The 26440-nt window shown below is 39.1% G+C and overlaps 1 protein-coding gene and 1 pseudogene across 2 annotated transcripts in view; both read right to left on the bottom strand.

The window, feature by feature from the left end:
* Nucleotides 1-24024, bottom strand: part of KYNU (kynureninase) — a 190407-nt gene extending 166383 nt beyond the window's left edge. The window contains exon 1 of one of the 2 annotated variants that reach the window (XM_054549344.2): nucleotides 24003-24024. The gene's annotated coding sequence lies outside the window, so the exon portion shown is untranslated. Of the gene's footprint in view, nucleotides 1-18941; nucleotides 19141-24002 lie in introns of those variants that run through there. The other variant, XM_054549343.2, reaches the window with a different exon arrangement.
* LOC100431833 (RNA polymerase I-specific transcription initiation factor RRN3-like) lies at nucleotides 19267-25055 on the bottom strand (annotated as a pseudogene).
* Nucleotides 25056-26440: the final 1385 nt, after the last annotated feature.

Raw genomic sequence — 26440 nt, 5'->3', positions numbered from 1 at the left:
GAGATGATAAAACCATGCAGGTAGAAGGCCATAGGTACCATGACACTCAAGTCAAAAGTGACATATTGTCTTTTTTTAAATCTTAAGTAACCAGACAAAAAGTACTACACTCCAGTTTCCAAGAGAGGGAGATAAAGTGCATGAAATTGCTTTAATACGAGTAATTGACCAGTGACAAGAAAATATATTTCACTTCATCAGTCCTATCCTTACAATAATCCTATAAAGTAAGTAGACTACCAATTGATTAACTTAGAAGAGTAAAAGTTTGAATCCATTCAGGAAATTTCAGAAGGTGTACTTTTTTTGCATTTATTCTGTGTATGCCTTATGCAGTAAAAACTTTGGAAGATTACCAGGATCTAATATATGGGGAGTGAACCAGAGGGCGGATCTGTGTCATTTTTGTGTCACTCTTTTAAAGACTGACTATAGATTTAGAGAGATAGATATGGACATTAAGGTTTTATTTTCACAAGATCTTGCTTCTTCTAAAATCTTGTAATAACATGATTAAAAATTTCATCAAAATATTATCTTAAAAACTACTGTTTAACTTGTCACCTTTAAAGAACTTGCTTGGAGGTCTAAGCTATACTTCTATTTCTTACGTTTTATAAATTTCTTTCTTTCTTTAAATTTGTTACATTTGAGGAATAAAAATGAAATCCTAAGCCCTTAGACTAACTGAACGGACACCCTCTTGGCCAAGGGGACCCCAGGGTAAACTTGAAAACTAAGTTTTTGGCCATGACAGGATAGGAAGTGGAACACATACCCGCTCCATCACTAACTATGATTAGGCTTTCTGCCCTATGGCTAAACAGAAACCAGTCATTTCAAAAGACTACACCAATGACATCAACCATCACCTGATGTTATCCCTTTTCTGTGGTTTGGAACAAAAAGAGAATACTGAACATGGAGTGTTTCTGGCTAGTCTATGGAGAATGTGCAGTAAAGGTTTTCATGTCCTCTGCTTCACATTGGGCTGAAAACTGCCCCCTCAGATTGTATTAAAGCTGTCATTTTTTGAACACGGATCCCATGGAGAGGCATGAAACTCCATTGTAGATGCGCACATTTCTACTTTCATAAATATTCATGGTTCCCCCTTAGCTTATTGAATATATATATTCAGCTATCCTGCTTAACATAAATTTCTGTTTCTTTTGCTCCTCCCTCTGTTTCCAGCTTCTGACCAGAGGCTACGCTTTTCAGAGGTCAGAATGACCACCTTGCAGGCTGCAACCCTTTATGCGAAATGAAGCTCTCCTTTCCAAATGTGTGAACCTGTCATTCTTCAGTTGACACCTTCATTCATTCAAGAAAAGTATTAAGCATATTCTTTGTACAAAGCACAAAGTGAAATGCCAGGGATGTAATGGGTAGCAAAACTTGTACAATAACATAGGCCACTAAATACAGAAGGGAATTATGAGAGAACAAGTCATGCGGGGAGGGGTGAAAGCAAGACCCACTACAGGTCCAGCAGTCAAGGTTAAACAGAGAACACTGTGAGATACCATTCCTTCCTTTTGGAAACAGGAAGAAAAAAAGTGTTGCCAGAATAAGCTGTTGTACAATTCCGAGTTAGTCTATTAATTTCCAGGTATGGCATCCTGCTTATAAAATGATATGTTTCTGAGAGGAAAAGACTAATTTTATCCTCATCAGAGCTCTGCCTATGTATGGAGCTAAATAAATATCTATTGAATTGGTTAATTTGTTTTTTTTAATTAAGATCCAGTTTATTTTCAGAAATATGGGAAAGTTTTGTCCCCTCAAAAGGTAATCTTGAACCATGAACTTTATTCTTATTCTTCAGGGCCTTTTTGCCATAGTTAGGCCAGTATCTAGCATTTACTAGACTAAAATGGGTGCTTGCTGGATCATTAACTAAATTAAATCCAGATCAGCAAACTCTGTAAGAATCCAAGGCTGCACCACCAGTCTGATCATAACACTTTAATGCTGGGTGCTCAGTATGTGAAGTGAGTAATGAGATTAAAGACAGGGACAAGTTAGGAAAGAACTAATAAAAAAACTGCAGTCTCAAACTTGGGTAAACAGAAAATTTCACAATACACTATTTTTCTTAATTAAATAAAAATGCAGAGCTCACATGTGACTTCTTAAGAGGAAAATTTACTCTGAGTCATTATTGGAACTCTTCTTTCTTCTTTACACAGGGTGTTGGGAAGTTCCCAGATGGGAGGGGCCAATTAGCTTCCTTCTCTCTGCCCTCCTGCCTCTCCTTTCCTCTCACCATATCCCCGGGGCCCTGCACACCAAATCACTCTTTCCAAACTTCCCCTTGGGGATAACCAATATAACATAACAAAAACTTTCTCAAATGCCAGTCATGAGATTTGCCTTAAGCAATTTCTGCCAAAGAACCTACAGCACCTTGTCTATATGCGTAGGGGAAAATATAAAAAACAGAGCACACACAAAAGTATCTCTCCTCTCTTCTTCCCTCTCCCCTTACCTGCCCTTCCTTCCCCTCTCCTTCCTTTCCTGCTGCCCCCTCCTCTTTCCCTCCTCTCTCCTTCTCTCCTCTTTCTCCAATGCCCTCCTCTTGCCTTCCCTTCCTCTCTTTCTCTCTCTCCTTTTCTTTTTTCCTCTTCCCTCCACTGCACTCTCATTTCCTCCCCCATTCTCTCCTTTCTTCTCCCTCTCCCTCACTTCTACAACAGGGAAGGCAAAGCAAATTAATATGCTAATAAATCACTAGGCTATGTTTAGACAATCTACTTTTTCCTTCCTGTGAGGTACATAGTCTGGTTATTAGAAAAATTTCTCAGTAATGGGCAGGGACTTTCCTACCCTCTATATGTTGTATTTTCAGTTTTTCAGAGGAAAATGCAAGGGCTCGTTATAAGCAAATGACATTTTGCCAGTTGGTGATTACAATTTATTTAGAATCTAAAATTCCTATAACCCATTCCCTTTTTCCTAGATCAGAATTTTCCCTCACTGTCAAACTCACAAAGGTATAGAAGGCAATCTAAATCATGTGTGGTAGCAAGGGAACTTTAGTAGTTTCCTGTTATATGTGTTTGCAGGTCAATTTGCTCAATTGTCTGATTGTTTACATAAGGAATTTCTGAGTTTCCTGTAAAACATGAAAAACCCAAAGTGACTTGAGTCATATTGACATCATTGACCACATAACAACATCATTGATGTCATGATGACTCTGGAAAATGGGAACAGGCATTACAAAATCTCCATTTAAAGACAAAGCTTTCATATACCAGCGTTTTTTTCTATAGTACAAGGTACAATGTACATGCCCTCTTTTACCATAACAACTCACAACAGAATATTTTTTTTCTAATATTAAAAATGACTATCAACAGGGGTAGTGTAGAGCTGATGTTTGGAGATGTCAGTTCAAGATCCTTTTCTGGGATTTGTCCTTTCTTCTTATGTTTGTCTGGCAAAGTATTTTCTAGTGTCACTAATAAATGCTGTAAAATTTCCCATTTTGGAAGTGTCCAGTATCGGTCCACCATTTTGCCAGTCGTTTGAAACTTCTCATAGCTTGTAGTATGACAGACACCAAAATATAGCAAATTCCTAAATTGTCTTAACCCCACATTGCAGGCAGGGGAAAAGAGTTCACTAGACTAGGATCTGAAGAATGGTGCAGCATGTCCCCAAAAGCCAAAGAAAAGTGCTTCTAACGGGCTCTGAATCTAGACAAGGAAGATGCAGAGTATTAGATAAGAATAAGAGCTAGCAAGAAACAGAAAAGGACAAATGCATTTGAAATTTTAACTTGTCTTCATGTAAGAAAATAGTATCCTCTATAGAAATATTTTTGTAATTTAGAGGAAAAATATAATTGGTTAGCAAAATACAAATTTTCAAAACTGACCAAATAAGAGAAACACTTGAAGCAAACAATTCCTTTAGAGGAGATTAAAAATGCATTTAAAGAGTTATTGTATAAAAGGAAACATCCCCACTGCCAGGAAGTACAGAAAAAAAAAAATGGCAACATTACGTTTGAAAAGTTTTGCATATGAATTCTAGCACAGCATTAAAGATTAGGAGAATCTCATGTTATTCAAACTATTCCAGATCATACAAAAAGATGAGCTTTCCTGTTCATTTTCTGAAGTTATGCTAATTTCAGTTCCAAAGCTTGATTAAGAATAGGAGTGTAAGCTTCAAAATACTGTTTCAATTTAAAAAAAAGTTGATAAGGAATTGTATCACATCTATCTTCATCAGAGCTAATTATGATTATTTATTTCAGATAAACAGGTTTTATTTTCATCTTGAAAGATTCTGTTTTTTTGTTTGTTTGTTTGTTTTTGAGACAGTCTCGCTCTGTCACCCAGGCTGCAGTGCAGTGGCGCAATCTCGGCTCACTGCAAGCTCCGCCTCCCGGGTTCACGCCATTCTCTCGCGTCAGCCTCCCGAGCGGCTGGTACTACAGGTGCCCACCACCATGCCTGTCTAATTTTGTTTTTGTATTTTTAGTAGAGACAGGGTTTCACTGTGTTAGCCAGAATGGTCTCGATCTCCTGACCTCGTGATCAGCCCGCCTCAGCCTCCCACAGTGGAAAGATTCTATACTTAAATTGTTTTGTAAAAAGATTATACAAAGTTTAAATAATCCTGCAAACATACAAAGTAAACAACCAAGTATATGTGCAATAGCTTTGAGCAATAGCACTCATAATTACATAACAGTAATAATTCTTTTTATTCAGGATACACTAATTCAGTCTAAAATAAATTACAGCTTTTCCCTGCTGTATTGTTTTACCATATTTTGTTGTTTTACATGGTGTTGAACTGTGTTTTCCTTTTTCAGCTTATTTTTAATTTAAAAAAAGTTTATTCTTTTATATAGATTTTATTCTATTCCATTGTGCAATTTTAGGTTCATAGCAAAACTGGGCAGAAAGTACAGCAAGATCCCTGTATCCCCTTACCCTCAACTTACTTTTTTTCTTTTTCTTTTTGAGACAGGGACTCATTCTGCTGCCCAGGCTAGAATGCAGTGGTGTAATCATGGCTCACTGCAACCTCCACCTCCTGGGCTCGAGTGATCCTCCCATCTGAACCTCCCCAACTAGCTGGAACCACTGGTGTGCACTACCACATTCGGCTAATTTTTGTATTTTTTGTAGAGACAGGTTTTCACCACGTTACCCAGGCTAATCTCAAACTCCTGAACTCAAGCGATCTGCCCACCTTGGCCGCCCAAAGTGCCAGGATTACAGATATGAGACACTGTGTGGTCCGCTCAACTTATTTTTTTAACATTTTTTTCCAATCAAGTTGCTTGTCTCTTTCACTTTTGTCCAATTTGTTTCTTATATTTTCTTTTTATTATTATTTTAATATTGATTCATTTTTTAACTCTTTTTTATTCCTTTTCTTTCCCTAGTTTATTTCATAACTCACCTTTATGCTTATTTCTATTTTACTGATTTCAGTATTATTTTAAATTGCTTTCTGTTGCACAGTTTTAGCGTTATTATTTCTTATATTATGCTATTTATTCTTTATTTTACTCAACTTCTTAGTTTCTTGCATTCTGTTCTTTCACTTTATCTCATTGGTTTAATTTCATAATTCTAATCATTTCCTGGTTATTTTAATGTTAATTTTAAGAAATTGTTATTATTTTTAATTTAAAAAATGGTCTTTATATGGTATATGAAAAACAATTCAATATGGATGGTCCCTAGGGCAAAGAGTCTGTACCACGGAAAGGTGGCCTTGCAGTTTTCTATCAAACTTTCCAGGAACAGCAGTTTGCAACCTCCTCTTTGCCGCAACACACCAAAAGGAGCAGGATCATTGACTCTCAGTAGTTCTCAGCTGTGATGCAATAAAGCATTTCAAAACCTCTAGCTGAATGCTAAGACAAAGGTAATCATAACTTTGGTTCCTATTCCTGTTGCATTATTTGTAGTAGAACATTTTATATCCTGAGTAATATCAGTTCTATTTGTTAGAAATGTTTTCTTCCAACTTATAAATGTTATGCTAAGTTAAACTGTTTCTTCACTGTAACTGCAGGCTTCTCATTCTAAGACGGCTGAAGGATCTCTCCCTGCATTCCTTTCATGGGCATCTCTAGGTTACTTGGCCTCATGGATGCTTCGGGCTCTGCAATGGCTTCAGAGATCCCTAGTTTTCAGGTTTGATGATCCTGCCTCATTCCTAACCTTCCTGCATAAAGACAAAAGACAAATGACAAACTGGGGAAAAATACTGGAATATATAGTGTATACACAAGTTAATATTCTTAATAGATAAAACTATTATTATTTATTTTCATTTTACTCAATAAAATATTTCCATTTGTTCACGTTATACTTTTTCCTATGAATTTAATTTGTATCTTAATATAGGAAAACCTGTTTTCATTGATATTTTTCTTGTATATTTTCTTTGATTTCCTCTTTTTCAATATCTTTTGTGTCATTTTATTTAGTTTTTTTTAAGGCACATACTTAAATAAATATCTACATACCACTTTACTTTTATATCGATTCTGCCACTGTGTTTCACCCTGTGCAACAGAGTGAGACCTGTTTCTATTAACAACAAAACAAAACAAAAGCAATTCCTCTCATACAGGACCCCTATATCTTTATTGTGCTTGAAAAATGGACTTTCGGACTCACTGCACTGACACAGACTGAATGCAATAGTAGGTTAATGTTTTACTGACACCAATGAGTAGCTAAGCAGGATACTCTAGATTTTTAATTAATGAAAAGACACGAATATAGAACAAAAAAAAAATCAGCAAGAAGACATAGGCAGGAGAAATTGCTTTCTAATTTCCTCTTATCCAAGACTTTTCACAAAAAGCATAGAATCATAAATTCTATTGGGTTTTTGACAGAAAACATGGAGTCTTCACTTTGACCAATGACTGTCTACTCCTTCCTTCTACAGCATTCCCCCTCCCGCTGCATGTCTCAGTCTAACTGGTCATTGACAGTGGCAGGAGACAGACAAATTCCTAGGCCGACAAGGTTGGGTTCCTGGTGAAACCCAGCCTTCAAATCAAAGACAATTTAAAGCCTGAAAACCGAGCTGCTGATTCCAGATAGAGTCTACAACCAGAGTAAGAACTTCTATTCCTGTTTGCCCACTTTTTACCCAATTGGTCCTTTCTGAATAATGCTTTTTTTTTTTTTTTTTTTTTTTGAGATGGCATCTCACTCTGTTGTCTAGGCTGGAGTTCAGTGGCACGATTTTGGCTCACTGCATCCTCCATCTCCCAGGTTCAAGTGATTCTCCTGCCTCAGCCTCCCGAATAGCTGGGATTACAGGCATGCCACCACACACCACTAATTTTGTATTTTTAGCCGAGACGTGGTTTCACCATGTTGGTCAGGCTGATCTTGAACTCCTGACCTCAGGTGATCCACCCACCTTGGCCCCTCAAAGTGCTGGGATTATAGGCATGATGAATAATGCTTTTTAACCAATCAAATGTTGCCTTTTTCAAGGCTACCTACAACCTGCGCCTCCTCATTCCAAACCTATAAAAACCCCAGACTCAGCCACACAGACAACTACCTGCTTTCTGGCCCTTCTCACACAGCAGGCTACCCACTTTGGGTCCCCTCTTGCTGTCGAGAGCTTTTTTGTCTTTCAATAAAATGATTCTCTGCCTTGCTTACTCTCCACTGTCTGCATACCTCATTCTTCTTGGTTGCAGGACAAGAATGCAGAACCTGAAGAATAATGGGAGCAAAAAAGTTTGTAACATTCTCCTGGCCAGCTCACCAAGCTGAAGGGGGTGAGGATGACAGGAGCTGTGACCCTTCTGGGGGCCCAGACCTTGGGACTCTCTGAGCCAGAGCTGTAACACACCACTGATCGCTAAGCCACAGGCGGCAGGAATGAACGAGCTATAATACGTCCCCACTCGCCGAGCTGCAAGCGGCGGGAAGGAGAAAGAGAGTTGTGGCATTCCTTGGTGTCTCAAACCTCGGGACTCCCCTAGCAGAAGCTGTGACACCCACTTGGTGCTCCCCGGTTGCTTGTGTTTCTGAGTTCTCTGGCACCACCTTGTTCCCCCTTGTCTGAAGGCCGACACCCAGCTGTGGAAGCCACTTTGGGCACACGTGGTCCCACTATGGGCTGTGCACAGAGCTGTGGTGATCACAGAATCTGGGAGTGAGTGGGCAACAGCCTGCCAGGCCAAGTGGGTGGAGCAAGCCCAGAGGGACCGAGCAAAGCTGGGGCAGAGTACCAGCCACAGAGGTTTTCAGCTGGCAAAGCGGCAGCAAAAGAATCCTGTGTCATCATCATGTTACAGCTTCCTTTGGACAGTTTCTTAACTTCATTCCCTGTCTCTATATTTCACCTTATAATCAAAACTCTATGTCATCCATAGATCAATTTTTCTAAAATGCAAATGAAATCATGTCTTAAGATGTTATGTAAAGGCCTTTTATAAAATACATTTTTTTCTATATTATGATTATTTTTCATTGTAGAGATGGGGGTCTCACTATGTTGCCCAGGCTTAAAAGCCTTTCTTACTGATATCTGAAAAGGGTGAAGTTTTAATATGACACACTGGGCCTGTGCCTAGCTCTAGGGTCTCATTTTGAGTGTCTCTTCCCCATGGATGCTATAGTTCAGCAAACTTAAAATTGAACTGCCCCAAACTCTCTCACTCACCTCTCTGTTTTTCCTTAAGTGCAGTTACTTCTTTTCTTTGCAATATTCTTTTTTGTTTCTCTTTCTTTCTTTCTTTTTTCCCATTCACCACTGATCAGAAGGCAGGAATATTTTCTTTCTTGATTGCCCTTTTCAGGAAATCAACTTGAATTTCAATCCTAACTTTGAGGTATTCCTTTGTACTCCAGTCAGTTTGTTGTCTCTTTTTAAAATGTTTCTGGCTGGGTGTGGTGGCTCATGCCTGTAATCTCAATGCTTTGGGATGCCGAGGCAGGAAGACTGCTTGAGGCCAGGAGCTCAAGACGAGCCTGGGCAACAAAGTGAGGCCCCATCTCTGCCAGAAACGTTTAAAAATAAAACAAGAAGGAGAGAAAATAAGATAGTTACCTCTGAAAGAGGTAACATGTTCTATAAATCAGAAGTATGACTGGAGGTATGAGGTATCCTGGAGGTATGAGTGGATTTATCTGCCTGGTATGGCCCAATTCTCTTTGTTATTAAAGCAGGAAATCAACATGACTCAAGTTTAGCACCAGGTAACGTAGGTTTCATGTGGCAAGATGACTTAGCTAAACCTGATCATCAGGTTTGAAGCCAATGGCTGTTGATCTTTACTTCCCTATCAAACCTGCTGCAATGCAATGGCTATGTACTTTCTATACACTGTCTCCTTCAGTCTTGTCTCTTTCCAATACTCAGAGTGGAATGGAGTTTAGGGATTGCTCCCTGGTCTATCCAATTTTCCAAAATTACTACTCTGGGTAAGATTTTTTTTTTTTTTTTAATTTTTTGAGACAGGGTCTCACTCTGTTACTCAGGCTGGAAGGCAGTAGCACCATCACAGCGTATCGTAGCCTCGACCTCCAAGTCCCAGGCTCAAGCGATCCTCCCTCCTCAGCCCTATAGGCATGTGCCTCTGCACCTAGCTAATTTTTAATTTTTTTTTTGTAGACTCCCTGATTTGCCCAGGCTGGTCTCAAACTACTGAGATCAAGCAATTCTCCCACCTCAGCCTCCCAAAATGTTGGGATTACAGGCATGAGCCACCACACCTAGCCAAGATATTCTTCACTGTATTCCATGGGACCATACCTCTTGCCCAGGGAGAACTCCCTGGCTCACAAAAGATAAGAGTGCACTCTCCATGCCTAGCTTCTTTTTTATATTTATTTATTTGTGACAGGGTCAGGGTTTGCTGCCCAGGCTAGAGTGCAGTGGTGCAATCATGGCTCAGTGGCTCACTGCAGCCTGGACCTCCCAGGCTCAAGCGATCTCCCACCTCAGCCTCCTGAGAAGCTGAGACTACAGGCACATGCCACTACATCTGTCTAATTTTTGTATTTTTATTTTATAGAGATGGGAGTCTCTCTACGTTGCCCAGGCTAGTCTAAAACTCCTGGGCTCAAACATTCCACCTGCCTTGGCCTCCCGAAGTGCTGGGATTACAGGCATGAGCCACTGTGTCTGGCCCCACACTTGGACTTCGTAGGTCTGAAACTTCATTTTACTCGAGTTATTCTTACTATAATAGTTTGTGGTTTAAGATTATAGCTATTAACTTTTATTAAAGACAGAATTTTCTTCCAGTTTTCTAAAAAGCTTTTTTTTTTTTTCATATTCTCTTGTCTTTAAAGAGAAGAGCAGTGTAAAAATGGCTAGCCTGCCCCTTTAACTTCAAGTTCCCCTTAAATCTTACTTTCACTTCCACTGTGTTACTGAACCTCCTCTCTGACAAAGGTCTAATGACTTCCTAATTGACAAATCAAAAACCGCCTTCTCTGCTGACAGCCTCTACATTGAAAGCTCTCGTTCCTATCACTTCTTTTACAGTGCAAATCTCAGTTAATTTCTATTCTCATTCTCCTTTGTCGCCTCTTCTCTTTCAGTCTCATTCTACACTCTTTTCCTTGGGTTACTAAGGAGAAACATATCCCTTTATTTTTGTACTTGTAGCAGTTTTTGTACTGCTCTTAATAACCCTTAGCACAGGCTAAGTTCTCACTTTACCTGTACACATGATTACTGCAGTGGTTTGTTTGTATGTATTGCTCCAAAATTCATATGATGGAACTTAACTCCCTAGGTGGTGGTATTAGGAGGTGGGGTGCTTCAGAGATCATTAGGCTATGAGAATTCTGCCCTCATGGATAAGATAAATGCCCTTTTAAAAAATGCATCATAGAGCTGCCTCCCTGCTCCCATGCCTTTTACCATATGAGGACACCTAGACTGCATTATCTCTGAGAAATGAGCCTTTTTCTTTTCTATTCTCTTTCTACCATGTGAGGACACAGCTTTACCTCCTTCTCCAGAGGATGCAACAATAAGGCACCATCTTGAAAGTAGAAAGCAGCCCTCACCAGACACCAAATCTGCCAGCACCTTGATCTTGGATTTCCCAGACTCCAGAACTGTGAGAAATAAATTTTTATTTTTCATAAATGAGCCAGTCTAAGGTGTTTTGTTATAGCAATGCAAATGGACCAAGACAATTACCTTTTTTACTAGAATATTTGTTACTTGAGCATGAAGTTTTATCTTTCTTTACTGCCTTTTACATAGGAGGTAATCAAATGTTTCCTGAATTCAGGTTATTAAGTTATATAATGAATTAGATATGTTGCCACTGTGTTGTCTCTTTTCACCAAAATCTACTAATAAATAGTTATGTTAAGAAATTAAATATATTGCCAGGCGTGGTGGCTCACGCTGTAATCCCAGCACTTTGGGAAGCTGAGGTGGGCGGATCACAAGGTCAGAAGTTCAAGACCAGCCTGGCCAAGAGACCAGCCTGGTCAATATGTGAAACCCCATCTCTACTAAAAATACAAAAATTAGCCAGGCGTGGTGGCAGGTGCCTGTAATCCCAACTACTCAGGAGGCTGAGGCAGGAGAATTGCTTGAACCCTGGAGGTGGAGGTTGCAGTGAGCCGAGATTGAGCCATTGCACTCCAACCTGGGTGACGGAGCAAGGCTCCGACTCAAAAAATAATAAATAAATAAATAAATAAATAAATAAAATAAATTATATTAAAATATCACACATTAAAATCAACACCAAAAATAAAAGCATTATGACAATGGACTAGAAAATTTAAAAACAATAAAAACAACAAAAAAATGTTGAGCCATATGCCTGAGTATCAGTTCACTGTCTAGATCTGGCATGAGTATAACTTGGGCTCTTAGCATGAGTAGGCATACATTAAGTAGATAAAAGAGAAAGTTAATCCACACAAACAATATTTTTAACAGGTTAAGCTTAAAATCCTTTAATACGCAAGGACTTACTTCTGGTTTCAAACAGAAAAGCATGTTGAAATATGATGATTTTTAGTCATTGGTCAGAAAATTTATTTTAGTCTAATTTTCACTAACAAAATTTTACAAGTAAAACATGGCAGAGGTATACAATTTTAATTAAAATTTTAAAAAATCCACCAGAATAAAACAAACCCTTTTTTTAAAGAAGTCATCACATTAAAGAAACCATCTCATTAGGCTGGGTGCAGTGGCTCATGCCAGTAATCCCAGCACTTTGGGAGGCCAAGGTGGGTAGATTACTTGAGGCCAGGAGTTCGAGACCAGCCTGGCCAACATGGTGAAACCTTGTCTCTACTAAAAATACAAAAATTAGCCAAGTGTGGTAGTGTGTGCCTGTAATCCTAGCTACTCAGGAGGCTGAGGCACAAGAATCACTTGAACCCGGGCAGCGGGGTTGCAGTGAGCAAAGATTGTACCACTGCACTCCAGGCTGGGTGACAGAGTGATTATTCTGTCTCAAAAAAAAAAAAAGCCATCACATTAATAAGAATGCCCCCTGGTATTATTAAACTCTAGCTGTAAAAGCATTACGAAGAGGAAATGCTTTACCAGCACTTCTTTCCTATTGTCACACCCCACAGCCTACTCTCTCAAAAATGAAGTTGCTTCTATCATGAGCAATCCCAGGGATGGTAGGAGAAACATATACACACACATACCCACAGAGAGTTAGAACTAATCCTTTCCACTGCATGTCCACAAAAAAGACTGTGTTTACATTTTCAGCTAGAGATCATAGGAAAAGCTTATTCTTTGCAGCTCTGTCTCTTAGCTTAACTGTTGACCCAAAGTCTTTGTTTATTAAATGAGTCCAACTCGTGTTGTATAAGGTATCCCTATTGTGTCTATTACTCTTTCTTCTTGTGCTCTCTGTCTTGACTACAGTACAATTACAGTACAAAGCAATAAAAGAGACACTTTCCTTTGTTTGTGAGAATAGAGCCTATTGACATATGGTTTACAAAACAATTATGAGTACACTTACAGTGCCCATTGAATTAAGAGGGTTAGCTCAGTTTGGAAAACCCTAGCATATGTATAATTTCTAAATCTGTAATATCTAGTAATCTACTTGATAAATTAATTGAATTTGTTGATTAATGCAATAAAAGTCCATAGCTGATCTGACATCTTTCAAGAAAAGTAATTATTTTATAATTATATTTAGTCTATTAGATCTCCAGAGAACATGATTAGAATTGAGCCCTTCAAAATATTCTGAAATTATATCCTCATGGAATGGCAAGAAGTAATAATTGTTCTGCTTGGGGAAGTCAGAGAGGGTTCCAGAGCAGAGTATACACACACGAACCTACTCTCTCTCATTTGCTTACTGCAGACATTGCGAATAAAGCTCACACTTCACTCTTTTCCTCTGTTTCTAGATGTGGTCTTTCATTTCCTCAGCAGAATGCTCCTGGCATGATCTTTAAGGAATGAATTGTTGTCTACCAACCTCGGCTGAGTGTACACAGTTCTGGGAAAATGTGCATCTTAGACTAATCTGATTTAGTAAGTGAATATAAAATGCTCCCCAGGACACCTTGCTAGTAAAGACTCCAACTAAGATTAGAGTATGAATTAATAGAGCCAAGAATGGACATTGGAGTGGGAATTTACCAGCTAGCAATTTACTTTAATGATTATTTCCTGATAACTTCTGAAATATTTTTAATGTTTAGAGAATTTGTTTAGCAACTGAAAGGAAAACTTTCTACTAAAAAATATGCCATGCACATTTAAAAACATTCCAATTGCTCCATTGTCTTTCATATCTATCTCTATTTGCTAATATCTATAATGCAAATTTTAGAAAACACATCTTGACTCATCAATTTATGAATGATTTTACTCCCTATCATGACATTAGCAGTACATTTTTTTCCTTTCCCTTCTAGGTTTGTTTTTCTTCAGGAAAGGAAATCAGATACAACATAGACGTTGTGTTTCACGATGTCTTTTTCAAAATATTTTGACAACCTGGGTAATAAACCCTGCAGGAAGGGCTAGAGTAGAGTAATGATGATGAAAGTGTCACAGTTTTGAAAATATAAACATATAGATTTAATGGATACTTTTGTGAATCCCTTTGTCATCAGCAGATCAGGTACCTGATGCAGAAAGGGAGGTCAGATTTAAGGACAGGATCTCATTCCCATACAGGCAGGAGTGCCCGGCTAATGTAAGTTCAAGAACAGAGTAAGGCTCCTGATTTCCCAACACATCTTCGTCTATCACTGTAGTCTACATGCTAAGCTTAAGGTGTCTAGCCTAAGATTTTGGTCTGGGATTAAATATGCTACTGGAAAAGCACTTAGTTTAAATCTAGATTAAACTTAAATTTCCTAAATTTATACATATATCTAGGTACAACAAAATATCAATTCAATTTGAAAAGAGACACTTCTCAAAAGAAGACATTTATGCAGCCAAAAGACACATGAAAACATGCTCATCATCACTGGCCATCAGAGAAATGCAAATTAAAACCACAATGAGATACCATCTCACACCAGTTAGAATGGCAATCATTAAAAAGTCAGGAAACAACAGGTGCTGGAGAGGATGTGGAGAAATAGGAACACTTTTACACTGTTGGTGGGACTGTAAACTAGTTCAACCATTGTGGAAGTCAGTGTGGCGATTCCTCAGGGATCTAGAACTAGAAATACCATTTGACCCAGCCATCCCATTGCTGTGTATATACCCAAAGGATTATAAATCATGCTGCTATAAAGACACATGCACACGTGCATTTATTGCGGCACTATTCACAATAGCAAAGACTTGGAACCAAGCCAAATGTCCAACAATGATAGACTGGATTAAGAAAATGTGGCACATATACACCATGGAATACTATGCAGCCATAAAAAACAATGAGTTCATGTCCTTTGTAGGGACATGGATGAAGCTGGAAACCATCATTCTCAGCAAACTATCACAAGGACAAAAAACCAAACACCACATGTTCTCACTCATAGGTGGGAATTGAACAATGAGAACACGTGGACACAGGAAGGGGAACATCACACACCAGGGCCTGTTGTGGGGTGGGGGGAGGGGGGAGGGGGGAGGGATAGCATTTGGAGATATACCTAATGTTAAATGACGAGTTACTGGGTGCAGCACACCAACATGGCACATGTATACATATGTAACAAACCTGCATGTTGTGCACATGTACCCTAAAACTTAAAGTATAATAAAAAAAAAGAAAGAGGCTTAATGAATCCCTGGTATGTATTGAACCCTCACTATGTGTCAGATGTTGTATTAGTGTTTCATATTCATTATCTTGTTTAATCCTTAGGGGCAAAAAAAAAGAGTTATAGGTATGATTATTTCTACTTTACAAATCAGGAAACTGAAGTAGAGATATAATAGGCCCAGTTAATAGGAAAGTGACAGATTAGGAAAAGATTTATATCTAGAATATTTAAGAAGCTCCTCGGGAAGAAAGACAGAAGACACAATAGAAAAATGACCAAGGAATTAAAATAAGCAATTCCCATAGGGAAAACCTGAATGGCTAATGCATTTTTAAAGAGATGGGCACTTTAGAAATCAGAGAAGTGCATGTTAAAGGCATGCTGAAATATTTTTATATATGAATCATGTTGTTAAAAATTAAAAATTTAGATAATATTTACAGCTGGAAAGAATGTGGAAAAGTAGGAAGTCCACTTTGCACTCTGTTCCAGTACAGCCATTATAAGTAGCTTTATTTAGTTTATTGACACTAAATAGGAACATACCCAATGTCCCAGCAATTTTACTCCTGGGTATATATCTGTATTGTTTTTTTCCCACATCAGTTATTTAAAGTGTCTCACCAGACATCCTTGAGGCTTTTAAGGCTTTTTGCACGAACCTGATATCTAAAGAATGCAGGCAAGCATTGGAAATCCAAGAGATACGTACAGCATGAGCTCTTGGGGGTCTTATCTTTGAGCTCTAGGACTGAGCTGACTCTCTGATTCAAATTTCCAGGGTCTGTGCTAGGAATTTTGTCTTTGGAAGAGCTCCCCTCAAAAGCTCTCAGTGCCTCTTTAAATAGTAAAATCAGGCTTATCCAATGGGTTAAGACAAAGTCATCAATAAAGAAGATAACTTTGGGCTTGGCGTGGTGGTGCATTCCTGTAATGCCAACATTTTGGGAGGCCAAGGCAGGCAGATTACTTGAGTCCAGGAGTTCAAGATCAGCCTGGGCAACACTGCAAAACCCCATCTCTACAAAAAATAAAAAAAAATTGCTGGACATTATGGTGCATGCCCATAGTCTCAGCTCATTCAGAGACTGAGGTGGATGGATTGCTTGAGCCTGAGAGGTCGAGGTTACAGTGAGCTAAGATCCTGCCACTACACTCCAGCCTGGGAGACAGAGTGAAAGGAAGATAACTTTGGGTATCTAGGAAAATTTCAAACCTTGAACAGAATATCATGAATTCCATTGCCCTTTCCTTGGCAAAGGGTCAAAAACCAGACTTCTAGGCACCTCCAGAGATATAGATAGAGCTCTTCCTGTCCAGCTGGAAATCAGCCCTATCTATACTGGATCCCATAGAAATACTTCTTCAATTACAAAGAGAAATGTGGGCTATTGTCCATATAAGCATGTTTTCCATAACAAAGATTAGAAATGTTAAACATAAGAAAATGAAGAGATACAATATGTGATATGCATATGATGGAATACTATAGAACAGTAGAAAGAATAATATCTATCTATATCGACAGAGATCAAAAGTAAAATATTCAGTAAAAACCACAATCATGACATTTTCATGATATGTAGTATATAATGCAATTTTGATCATAAAACATACAAGCATATACTATACATTATTCAAAAATCCCCATGGATATAAATAATGGCATGGACAGTGGTTTGGGAAGAATGCAGATTATGAAAGAAATAATGCTTATTCTAAGAAGGAATTGGGTTAGGAATGGATCAAAGGAAAGAAAATAAGATATATATGTGTATGTGTTTGTGAGAGGGAGAGAGAGAGATTGAGGGAAAAAGAGAGGAAGTGGGAAGACTTCCACACAACATAGTCCTCAAAACTGCAATAATAGACAATATAATAAAAGAAAAGCAAAATAATCATAGCTGGGATTCAAAGGAGACATATTTCTGTGGATAAGAAGTAGAAAAACAACAACAAAACCGTAAGTAGGGCTGATGTTATGGGCCTAAAGGGCTCTGGATCTGGATAAAAAGGAAAAAAGATACAAATTTGGCTCCTGTAGGAGACAGAAGTGCCTCTTACAAGTTGGGCTACTGGAACTATGACTGTTACTTTTGAAAAACAGAGTTGAGTGGGTGGGCATGATTTGAGTAAGGCAATTAGAGTGGGAGGAGAGAGAGAATATTAATAATCACATGAAATTATTTCTTAAGTCTTCAAAGTAAAATTTCAAATTATATTAAGTAGCATAACACTCAGAAAGACATACACAATGATTAAGCACTCAGATGATAAATTTCTTCCACATCAAATTATGGTCAAAGGAATAAGTGTGTTTTAGATTATTTAGGAAGTAAAAAACAGGAAAATTGAAACAATAAAATATGAGTATAAGAGAAACATCAATTAAAATATCGATAATAAAAATGTAGACACTAAAACATACATAGATATAACTTCAGGCTGAGCACAATTGGATAGAGAACTAGTGAAGACTAGGACTTTAGTTGCACTTCAATAAAGCATGTAGACTGACCAAATAACTTTCTTACTGTATTTATTATTTGATTTCCAGCATCCCCAATATTTTTCCCCCAGAATGGAGCTCACAAAATGCCCTTTTCTTGGTTGGGTATCTCTCTCCTCCATAGTGATACTTGAGCAATCTGTTCTAGTTATTGTTTGGTTTTAATTCGATCCATTTCTCCTCTAATGGGTGTAGAATGATACGGTTTTGATTATTTGCATATCATTAGATAGCTTTATTTGCTCTGACAGATGAATGATTCAGGGCTGGGTATAGAGTCTTGAATTACAGTCCTTTTCTCTCTCCCTTCTCTCTCTCTGTCTCTCTCTCTTTTTTTTTTAAAGTGAGAAGTCTTTTTAAAATTGGGATACCTCCTTTTATTGGCATAAGAATGAAAGTTCTGGATTAATCATATCATTGCTTTATTTTCAGAATGGATTATTTTTTCTCAAACTCTTTCAAAACTAAACAGACTTATTTGTAAATAGGTCCTTCTGTGTTAAAACTGCTTCCCAACCCACAAAGATTACACTTACTGTTAACTTCTCTAGATAGAATTTCATTTACTCATTTTATCCAACATACAAAAAGCCACTTTTTGTCAGCAATTAAAAAAAGAGAACCACGAGGTTCTCAAATGTCTTTCCACCAAGTCACCAAAATCAAGTCACCAATATCCAAACTTTTTGAAGCAAAGACAATTTCTGTTTCCAAAAAACATATTTATAGACTGAAATTCAAACTCTACGTTGCCACCAGTGTAATTATGCAATAGCATACAAAGCCTTAGGATAGAGGGTCTGATTCATTACAAAATATTTGTGGTCAAGAAAATATTGCCTGTCTTTAAATAAATAGAAGGGACAGAAAAATAAATATGCTTGAAGATGGTCATTTTCACAAGTAAACAAAAAAGTACACATTTAAAAAACAAAGCAAAAATATACCTGAACTTCAAAATGACTCGGGCACTGTTTGGGCAAATTTGTTATAAAGCAAGGTTTCATCTTAGGCTTCCCCTCTCTCCCAGTGTTTAGTTATGAAAATAGAAAAAGAGGCTTGTAGAGAAGGATTTCACCAAGCTGAACCCATGATAGGCATAGCCATTGGTTAAAGACTGCCATAGTAAGTTTGGCCTATTATTGGCCCATTATTGCTAGCAAAACCGTTCCACCAAATAACTTCCTTTTTTTTTTGAAGAGATGGGGTCTTACTCTGTCGCTCAGGCTGGAGTGCAGTGGTGCAAACACAGCTCATTGCAGCTTCTACGTCCCGGGCTCAATCCATCCTCCTCCTCAGCCTCCAGAGTAGCTGGGACTACAGGCATGCACCAACATGCCCAGCTAATTTTTGTGCTTTTTGTAGAGATAATGTTTTGCTATTTTGGCCAGGCTGGTCTCAAATTTCTGAACTCAGGCAATCCACCTGCCTCAGCCTCCCAAATTGTTGGGATTACAGGCGTGAGCCACACCAAGCCCAGCCCTAATTTTTTTTTTTTTTTTTTTCCTGTTTGAACAAAGAAATTCTCAAAATAACCAAATGATGCAGGTCAAAAATAACTCTATCTAACTGCTACCAAAGAACAATTCTAGTTCTAACAGGACACTTGAAAGCTGAAGAGTAAAATATGATGTAATTTTTTTAATGCAAGCCCAAGCCTACTTTCAGTCCATGTGAATTACATTTACCTGGATCTCCACTTTTTTTCCAAATTCATTTTTACACCATGAAAGTATATTATTTGTCTGATTCTGTTTCTCTAATTTCTCTGTCTCTTCCCTACTGGCTTTTATTGGTCTCTGGGATCCCTAGAGATCTCCTTCAGTGCCAGCTCCAACTCTCTTTGTCCCAGACCAGGTTTGGATGTCTCCCAGTTTCCATTTTCTCTTCACCCTACTGAAATTCCAACACACAACTAGAGCAGGAGGTAAACAATGCAGCAAAAATAACACATTCTAGTTAGAGTCTTTAAATAGAAGATTTATCTTAGAGGATTCTTCATTGAAAGCAGATCAGCAAAGTTCTATGACTATGGCTCTGAAAAAAAAAAATCCTGTGTTAAAAAGGCAGTCTGTCAAAATAGGCTGCTGTCTATATTAGAAATTACACAATAATTACGTCAAAAAGCTGTAATGCGTAAGAAAAGTACTTTTTTTTCTTTCTTTCTTTCTTTTTTTTTCTTTTGTTTTTGAGACAGAGTCTTGCTCTGTCGCCCAGGCTGGAGTGCAGTGGCACGATCTCGACTCTCTGCAAGCTCCGCCTCCCAGGCTCATGCCATTCTCCTGCCTCAGCCTCCCGAGTAGCTGGGACTACAGGTGCGTGCCACCATGCCTGGGTAATTTTTTGTATTTTTAGTAAAGATGGGGTTTCACCGTGGTAGCCAGGATGGTCTCGATCTCCTGACATTGTGATCTGCCTGCCTGGGCCACCCAAAGTGCTGGAATTATAGGCGTGAGCCACCACCACGCCTGGCCAAGAAAAGTACTTCTTAAACAAACGAGCAAAGTCTTTATCATTTATCATCAACCCCACCATAAAATATTGCACATGATATTCAGTCTTCTAATTTTGTCTCTAAGGGGAACAAAAAAGCAAAACGAAACAAAAAAAGTCTGTTCAGACGCTCAAGTCTAACTTGAAAGTATGATGCCTGAGTCAGGTGCTCATTCAAGTTCAATGCAGTGCCCAAACAGCATAAACAGTTGCTGAAGAACATGATGAGTGATGGGGAAGAACGCTGCATCTCAATCACAAATCCTCGAGATGAGAAGGAACTGGTCTGGCAGGTATAACACAGGTGGGGAGCCCACACTACTTGAAGGACTTTGGAAATGTGCATCGCATCAAAGTGGCTCGGTAGAATCCCAATCATGGTATCATTTGGGGGAACTTCACCTTTCAAAAGATCATTTTCATCTTCTTCCGTCTCCTTTTTCATAGGTTTCTTAAACTCCTGAAGCTCTTCGACACTTATGTCTTCCCATATCTGATAAATAGAATCAATGGCTTTCTTTGACTGCTTAAGCACACAAGGATCAACGCGGAAGAAGGCATCCAATGGGTTGGTGCACGTTCACACCGAGTCTCCTCCAGCTGTATTTCTGGCCGTTGTTCCTCTCAATGATAGTGTAGCAGACTAGCTGATATTTATTCATGACAGCAGCAAATAAGTTAACCACTGAAGGCAGGCAAATATTCAGAGGATTTAGCTGCCTAGTCACTATCCCTTAAAAATGTAGGCACTGAAGACATCTCAAACCTTCTTTCAGGTTTATGCTTAAAAGCTGCTTGTGTCTAAAAACAAAGGTGTGGAACACAGCTTGGAAGGCTGAGTAAAATGTTTGATGGAGAGCAATATCACAAAAAGCCTTCGTTCTCAGATCCCGGTTATTAAGGTATTTGTGCAACCAGTTTACCGAAAGACCTAGGCATGATTTTATAGTTGTAATGAGAGGAGTGAATTTAGCTCTTGCCAAAGAGCTTCTAATATAATTTCCAGCAGCTCACTTGATGATGGCAGGATTATTTGGATCCTGCATTTTTTTTTCCCCAGAGATGTTCCAAAATGCTTCTGAGAGTCACAATTTTAAGCTACAGAGGTAAAAGATAAAAAAACTGTACATGACAGGAGGCAGGGGTTTGTCAAATATGTTTATCAGTTTGTGATATATTATAAATCATTTATTTTGTTGTTATCAACCTTACCATGTTTTTTTTTCTATTATTATTATTATTATTATTATTATACTTTAGGCTCTATGGTACATGTGCGCAACATGCAGGTAAGTTACATATGTATACATGTGCCATGCTGGTGCGCTGCACCCACCAACTCATCATCTAGCATTAGGTATATCTCCCAATGCTATCCCTCCCCCCTCCCCCCACCCCACAACAGTCCCCGAAGTGTGATGTTCCCCTTCCTGTGTCCATGTGTTCTCATTGTTCAATTCCCACCTATGAGTGAGAATATGCGGTGTTTGGTTTTTTGTTCTTGCGATAGTTTACTGAGAATGATGATTTCCAATTTCATCCATGTCCCTACAAAGGACGTGAACTCATCATTTTTTATGGCTGCATAGTATTCCATGGTGTATATGTGCCACATTTTCTTAATCCAGTCTATCATTGTTGGACATTTGGGTTGGTTCCAAGTCTTTGCTATTGTGAATAATGCCGCAATAAACATACGTGTGCATGTGTCTTTATAGCAGCATGATTTATAGTCCTTTGGGTATATACCCAGTAATGGGATGGCTGGGTCAAATGGAATTTCTAGTTCTAGATCCCTGAGGAATCGCCACACTGACTTCCACAAGGGTTGAACTAGTTTACAGTCCCACCAACAGTGTAAAAGTGTTCCTATTTCTCCACATCCTCTCCAGCACCTGTTGTTTCCTGACTTTTTAATGATTGCCATTCTAACTGGTGTGAGATGGTATCTCATTGTGGTTTTGATTTGCATTTCTCTGATGGCCAGTGATGGTGAGCATTTTTTCATGCATCTTTTGGCTGCATAAATGTCTTCTTTTGAGAAGTGTCTGTTCATGTCCTTCGCCCACTTTTTGATGGGATTGTTTGTTTTTTTCTTGTAAATTTGTAAGAGTTCATTGTAGATTCTGGATACTAGCCCTTTGTCAGATGAGTAGGTTGCGAAAATTTTCTCCCATTTTGTAGGTTGCCTGTTCACTCTGATGGTAGTTTCCTTTGCTGTGCAGAAGCTCTTTAGTTTAATTAGATCCCATTTGTCAATTTTGGCTTTTGTTGCCATTGCTTTTGGTGTTTTAGACATGAAGTCCTTGCCCATGCCTATGTCCTGAATGGTATTGCCTAGGTTTTCTTCTAGGGTTTTTATGGTTTTAGGTCTAACATTTAAGTCTTTAATCCATCTTGAATTGATTTTTGTATAAGGTGTAAGGAAGGGATCCAGTTTCAGCTTTCTACATATGGCTAGCCAGTTTTCCCAGCACCATTTATTAAATAGGGAATCCTTTCCCCATTTCTTGTTTTTCTCAGGTTTGTCAAAGATCATTTCTTGGAGGCTTTGCTCATTTCTTTTTATTCTTTTTTCTCTAAACTTCCCTTCTCGCTTCATTTCATTCATTTCATCTTCCAGGGCTGATACCCTTTTTTCCATTTGATCGCATCGGCTCCTGAGGCTTCTGCATTCTTCACGTAGTTCTCGAGCATTGGTTTTCAGCTCCATCAGCTCCTTTAAGCACTTCTCTGTATTGGTTATTCTAGTTATACATTCTTCTAAATTTTTTTCAAAGTTTTCAACTTCTTTGCCTTTGGTTTGAATATCCTCCCGTAGCTCGGAGTAATTTGATCCTCTGAAGCCTTCTTCTCTCAGCTCGTCAAAGTCATTCTCCGTCCAGCTTTGTTCCGTTGCTGGTGAGGAACTGCGTTCCTTTGGAGGAGGAGAGGTACTCTGCTTTTTAGAGTTTCCAGTTTTTCTGCTCTGTTTTTTCCCCATCTTTGTGGTTTTATCTACTTTTGGTCTTTGATGATGGTGATGTACAGATGGGTTTTTGGTGTGGATGTCCTTTCTGTTAGTTTTCCTTCTAACAGACAGGACCCTCAGCTTCAGGTCTGTTGGAGTACCTGGCCGGCTGTGTGAGGTGTCAGTCTGCCCCTGCTGGGGGGTGCCTCCCAGTTAGGCTGCTCAGCGGTCAGGGGTCAGGGACCCACTTGAGGAGGCAGTCTGCCCGTTCTCAGATCTCCAGCTGTGTGCTGGGGGAACCACTGCTCTCCTCAAAGCTGTCAGACAGGGACATTTAAGTCTGCAGAGGTTACTGCTGTCTTTTTGTTTGTCTGTGCCCTGCCCCCAGAGGTGGAGCCTACAGAGGCAGGCAGGCCTCCTTGAGCTGTGGTGGGCTCCACCCAGTTCAAGCTTCCAGGCTGCTTTGTTTACCTAAGCGAGCCTGGGCAATGGCGGGCGCCCCTCCCCCAGCCTTGCTGCCGACTTGCTGTTTGATCTCAGACTGCTGTGCTAGCAGTCAGCGAGACTCCGTGGGCGTAGGACCCTCTGAGCCAGGTGTGGGCTATACTCTCCTGGAGCACCGTTTCCTAAGCCCGTCGGAAAAGCACAGTATTCGGGTGAGAGTGGCCCGATTTTCCAGGTGCCGTCTGTCACCCCTGGAAAGGGAACTCCCTGACTCCTTGCGCTTCCCGAGTGAGGCAATGCCTCGCCCCTGCTTCTGCTGGCGCACGGTGCACTCACCCACTGACCTGCGCCCACTGTCTGGCACTCCCTAGTGAGATGAACACGGTACCTCAGATGGAAATGCAGAAATCACCCGTCTTCTGCGTCGCTCGCGCTGGGAGCTGTAGACCGGAGCTGTTCCTATTCGGCCATCTTGGCTCCTCCCCCCCTTACCATGTATTTTACATAGCAGACATACTTCACGTACTGCAAAAGCAAAGACAGCAGGATGCCCAGGCATTCAGCTACAGGGTGCGCAATGTGACCGAGCCATTTGGAGTCAGCCTTAGAAACAGTCTCTTCATCTTCGTTCATATTAAACAATCATTCCATGGAATCTGTCCCACCACAAGTTTGAGCTGCTGTTTCCTCAGCATCTTCAATATCCTGTCAGAATGCATTCACATCCAACTTGAATAGATTTTTAATAAGCTTCAGAATTTCATTCCTCAAGGTTGGAAAGTATATACTAATCTTTGGTAAGTTATGAATGTAACATTCCAATGTTCTCTCTGATTGAACAAACGGAAATGTTTCCACCAGTATGGGCAAAAGAAACCACAGTGCCAGTGGGACGTATCTTGCTGTTATTTGTAAGGTTGTATGACGTGTGTCAAAATTTGCAGGAAGATAATCATCTCCATCATCAGAATCTGAAACATTTACATGGCTCTTCTTAATGATCATTCAAGGAGGGTACCCCAAATGGGAAGCAATTATGCTGAGACTTGGGCTAAAGAAGACAGTCTGTTGATACAAGACTACCCAGAGAAGCCAAATACTCTTCCACCACTGTTTGAATTCTATTTAACCAAGGCAATCTCAATGTAATACTGAAGAGCTGCTCAAAGTCTTTTGCCAAGTACGTGATAGAAGAGCAAAATTTTCACAGCCAGTTCAAAATCTGGTCATCCTTTATGTTTGGATCTCACAACTGGCTCTTCAACAGCTCAAAGTTAAATTTGTTTCACTCTTTGTACTTCGGCAAGACTTCTGTCCCCGTTCCATCAAGATGAACAATTTTTCTTGAGGGAGAGCTGGAAAAATCATTCTTGAATGCAAGCATATCTGAAATACTGGTCCATGACATACCCAGCTTCTTGACCACAGAAGCTGAAGCCTCTGCTTCCCTGGAAGCCATGTGAGAAGCAGCCTGGCCACCCCAGGGCTTAAAGTGATAGCTGTGCCTTGCCTGGAAGCCCTTTCTCTTGATTACTATGTTACAACCTGACATTGTTCAGCTGTTTGCTTTATATAATGAATCCTTTTAGGAAGAATTTTATCCAACTTCTAAAATTCATTATTTAAGAACGCTTTGTTGTGGTAACTCACTTTAAGTTCTTTGTTAAATTTTAAGTTTTAATTTCCCCCCCACTATTCAAAACATACTTAAATGCACCTATAGATAAAATCATAATAAGCCTGCATAAAATATTATAAAGAAACCAGAAATGGATAAAGAAAAAAATCCCAGCTATAGCTTATATAAATCTGCTTCCTTAAATGCCAGATTTGTTACAAACACTTTGGAATATTTCATCTAAGTCTCATTATAGGTGGAGAATGAGTTTTATATCTCAGGAAAATAAAACACAAACATATAATGCCTTTGCATCAATATTCAATATAATATTTTCTCTTAAAAGAAACAATTTACATTTAAAATACATAAGCATCGGATGAACATGCAGAGACGTAACTGCACCTGCTTTCTGCCCTGAAGAAATGTACTGCAATTCCTTCTAGTCTGTATTACAATCTATTATCTAGCTCCAAAAACTATTTCAGCAGTGTTGTTTTAAAAATTAAACTATTATAATGTAGCTCAAGCAAGTGATGGATCTTAAACTCGATATTCAGAGTATAGCCCTCTACCACTGATAGAAACTGATCCTTCTAAATCTCCAAAGTCAAAACATATTCAGGGGGGAAAAAGTCTCAATTTGACTTTTAAAGTGACGTATTTTATTCAGCCCAGACAATAATTGTGTATTATCATTTGAACACCTATTGTGTGCAAAATGTCAATGGACTATCAGTAAGAAACAGGATTTTAAAGCTCTTTTAATTTTATTTATGTATTTTTTGGAGACAGGGACTCATTATGTTGTCGAGGCTGGAATGCACTGGTTCCATCAAGGCTCACTCAGCCTCTGCCTCCAGGACTCGAGCAATCCTCTCACCTCAGCCTCCCACTAAGTAGCTGGGACCACAGGCATGTGCCATCATGTCTGGTTTATTTTTATGTTTATTTTTTTGTAGAGACAGAGTCTCCCTATGTTGCCCAGGCTGGTCCCAAATTCCTGGGCTCAAGCAATATTTTCACCTCAGCCTCCCAAAGTGCTGGGATTGCAGGCATGAGCCACCATACCTAGCCAGCTCTTTCAATTTTATACACCTATTGTTTTTTGTCCCTTGAATTGTTGCCCCTTTGCTTATGCTAAGTGAATCTCTACATTTACTATTGCTGAGCAGATGGTCTTCTGTTACTTCAGGCTGTGTTTTGAT

This window comes from Pongo abelii, chromosome 11 (assembly GCF_028885655.2).
Source record: "Pongo abelii isolate AG06213 chromosome 11, NHGRI_mPonAbe1-v2.0_pri, whole genome shotgun sequence".
NCBI lineage: Eukaryota > Metazoa > Chordata > Mammalia > Primates > Hominidae > Pongo > Pongo abelii.
Note: the sequence above shows the minus strand (reverse complement) of the source record. Positions and strands in the feature narration are given on the sequence as shown.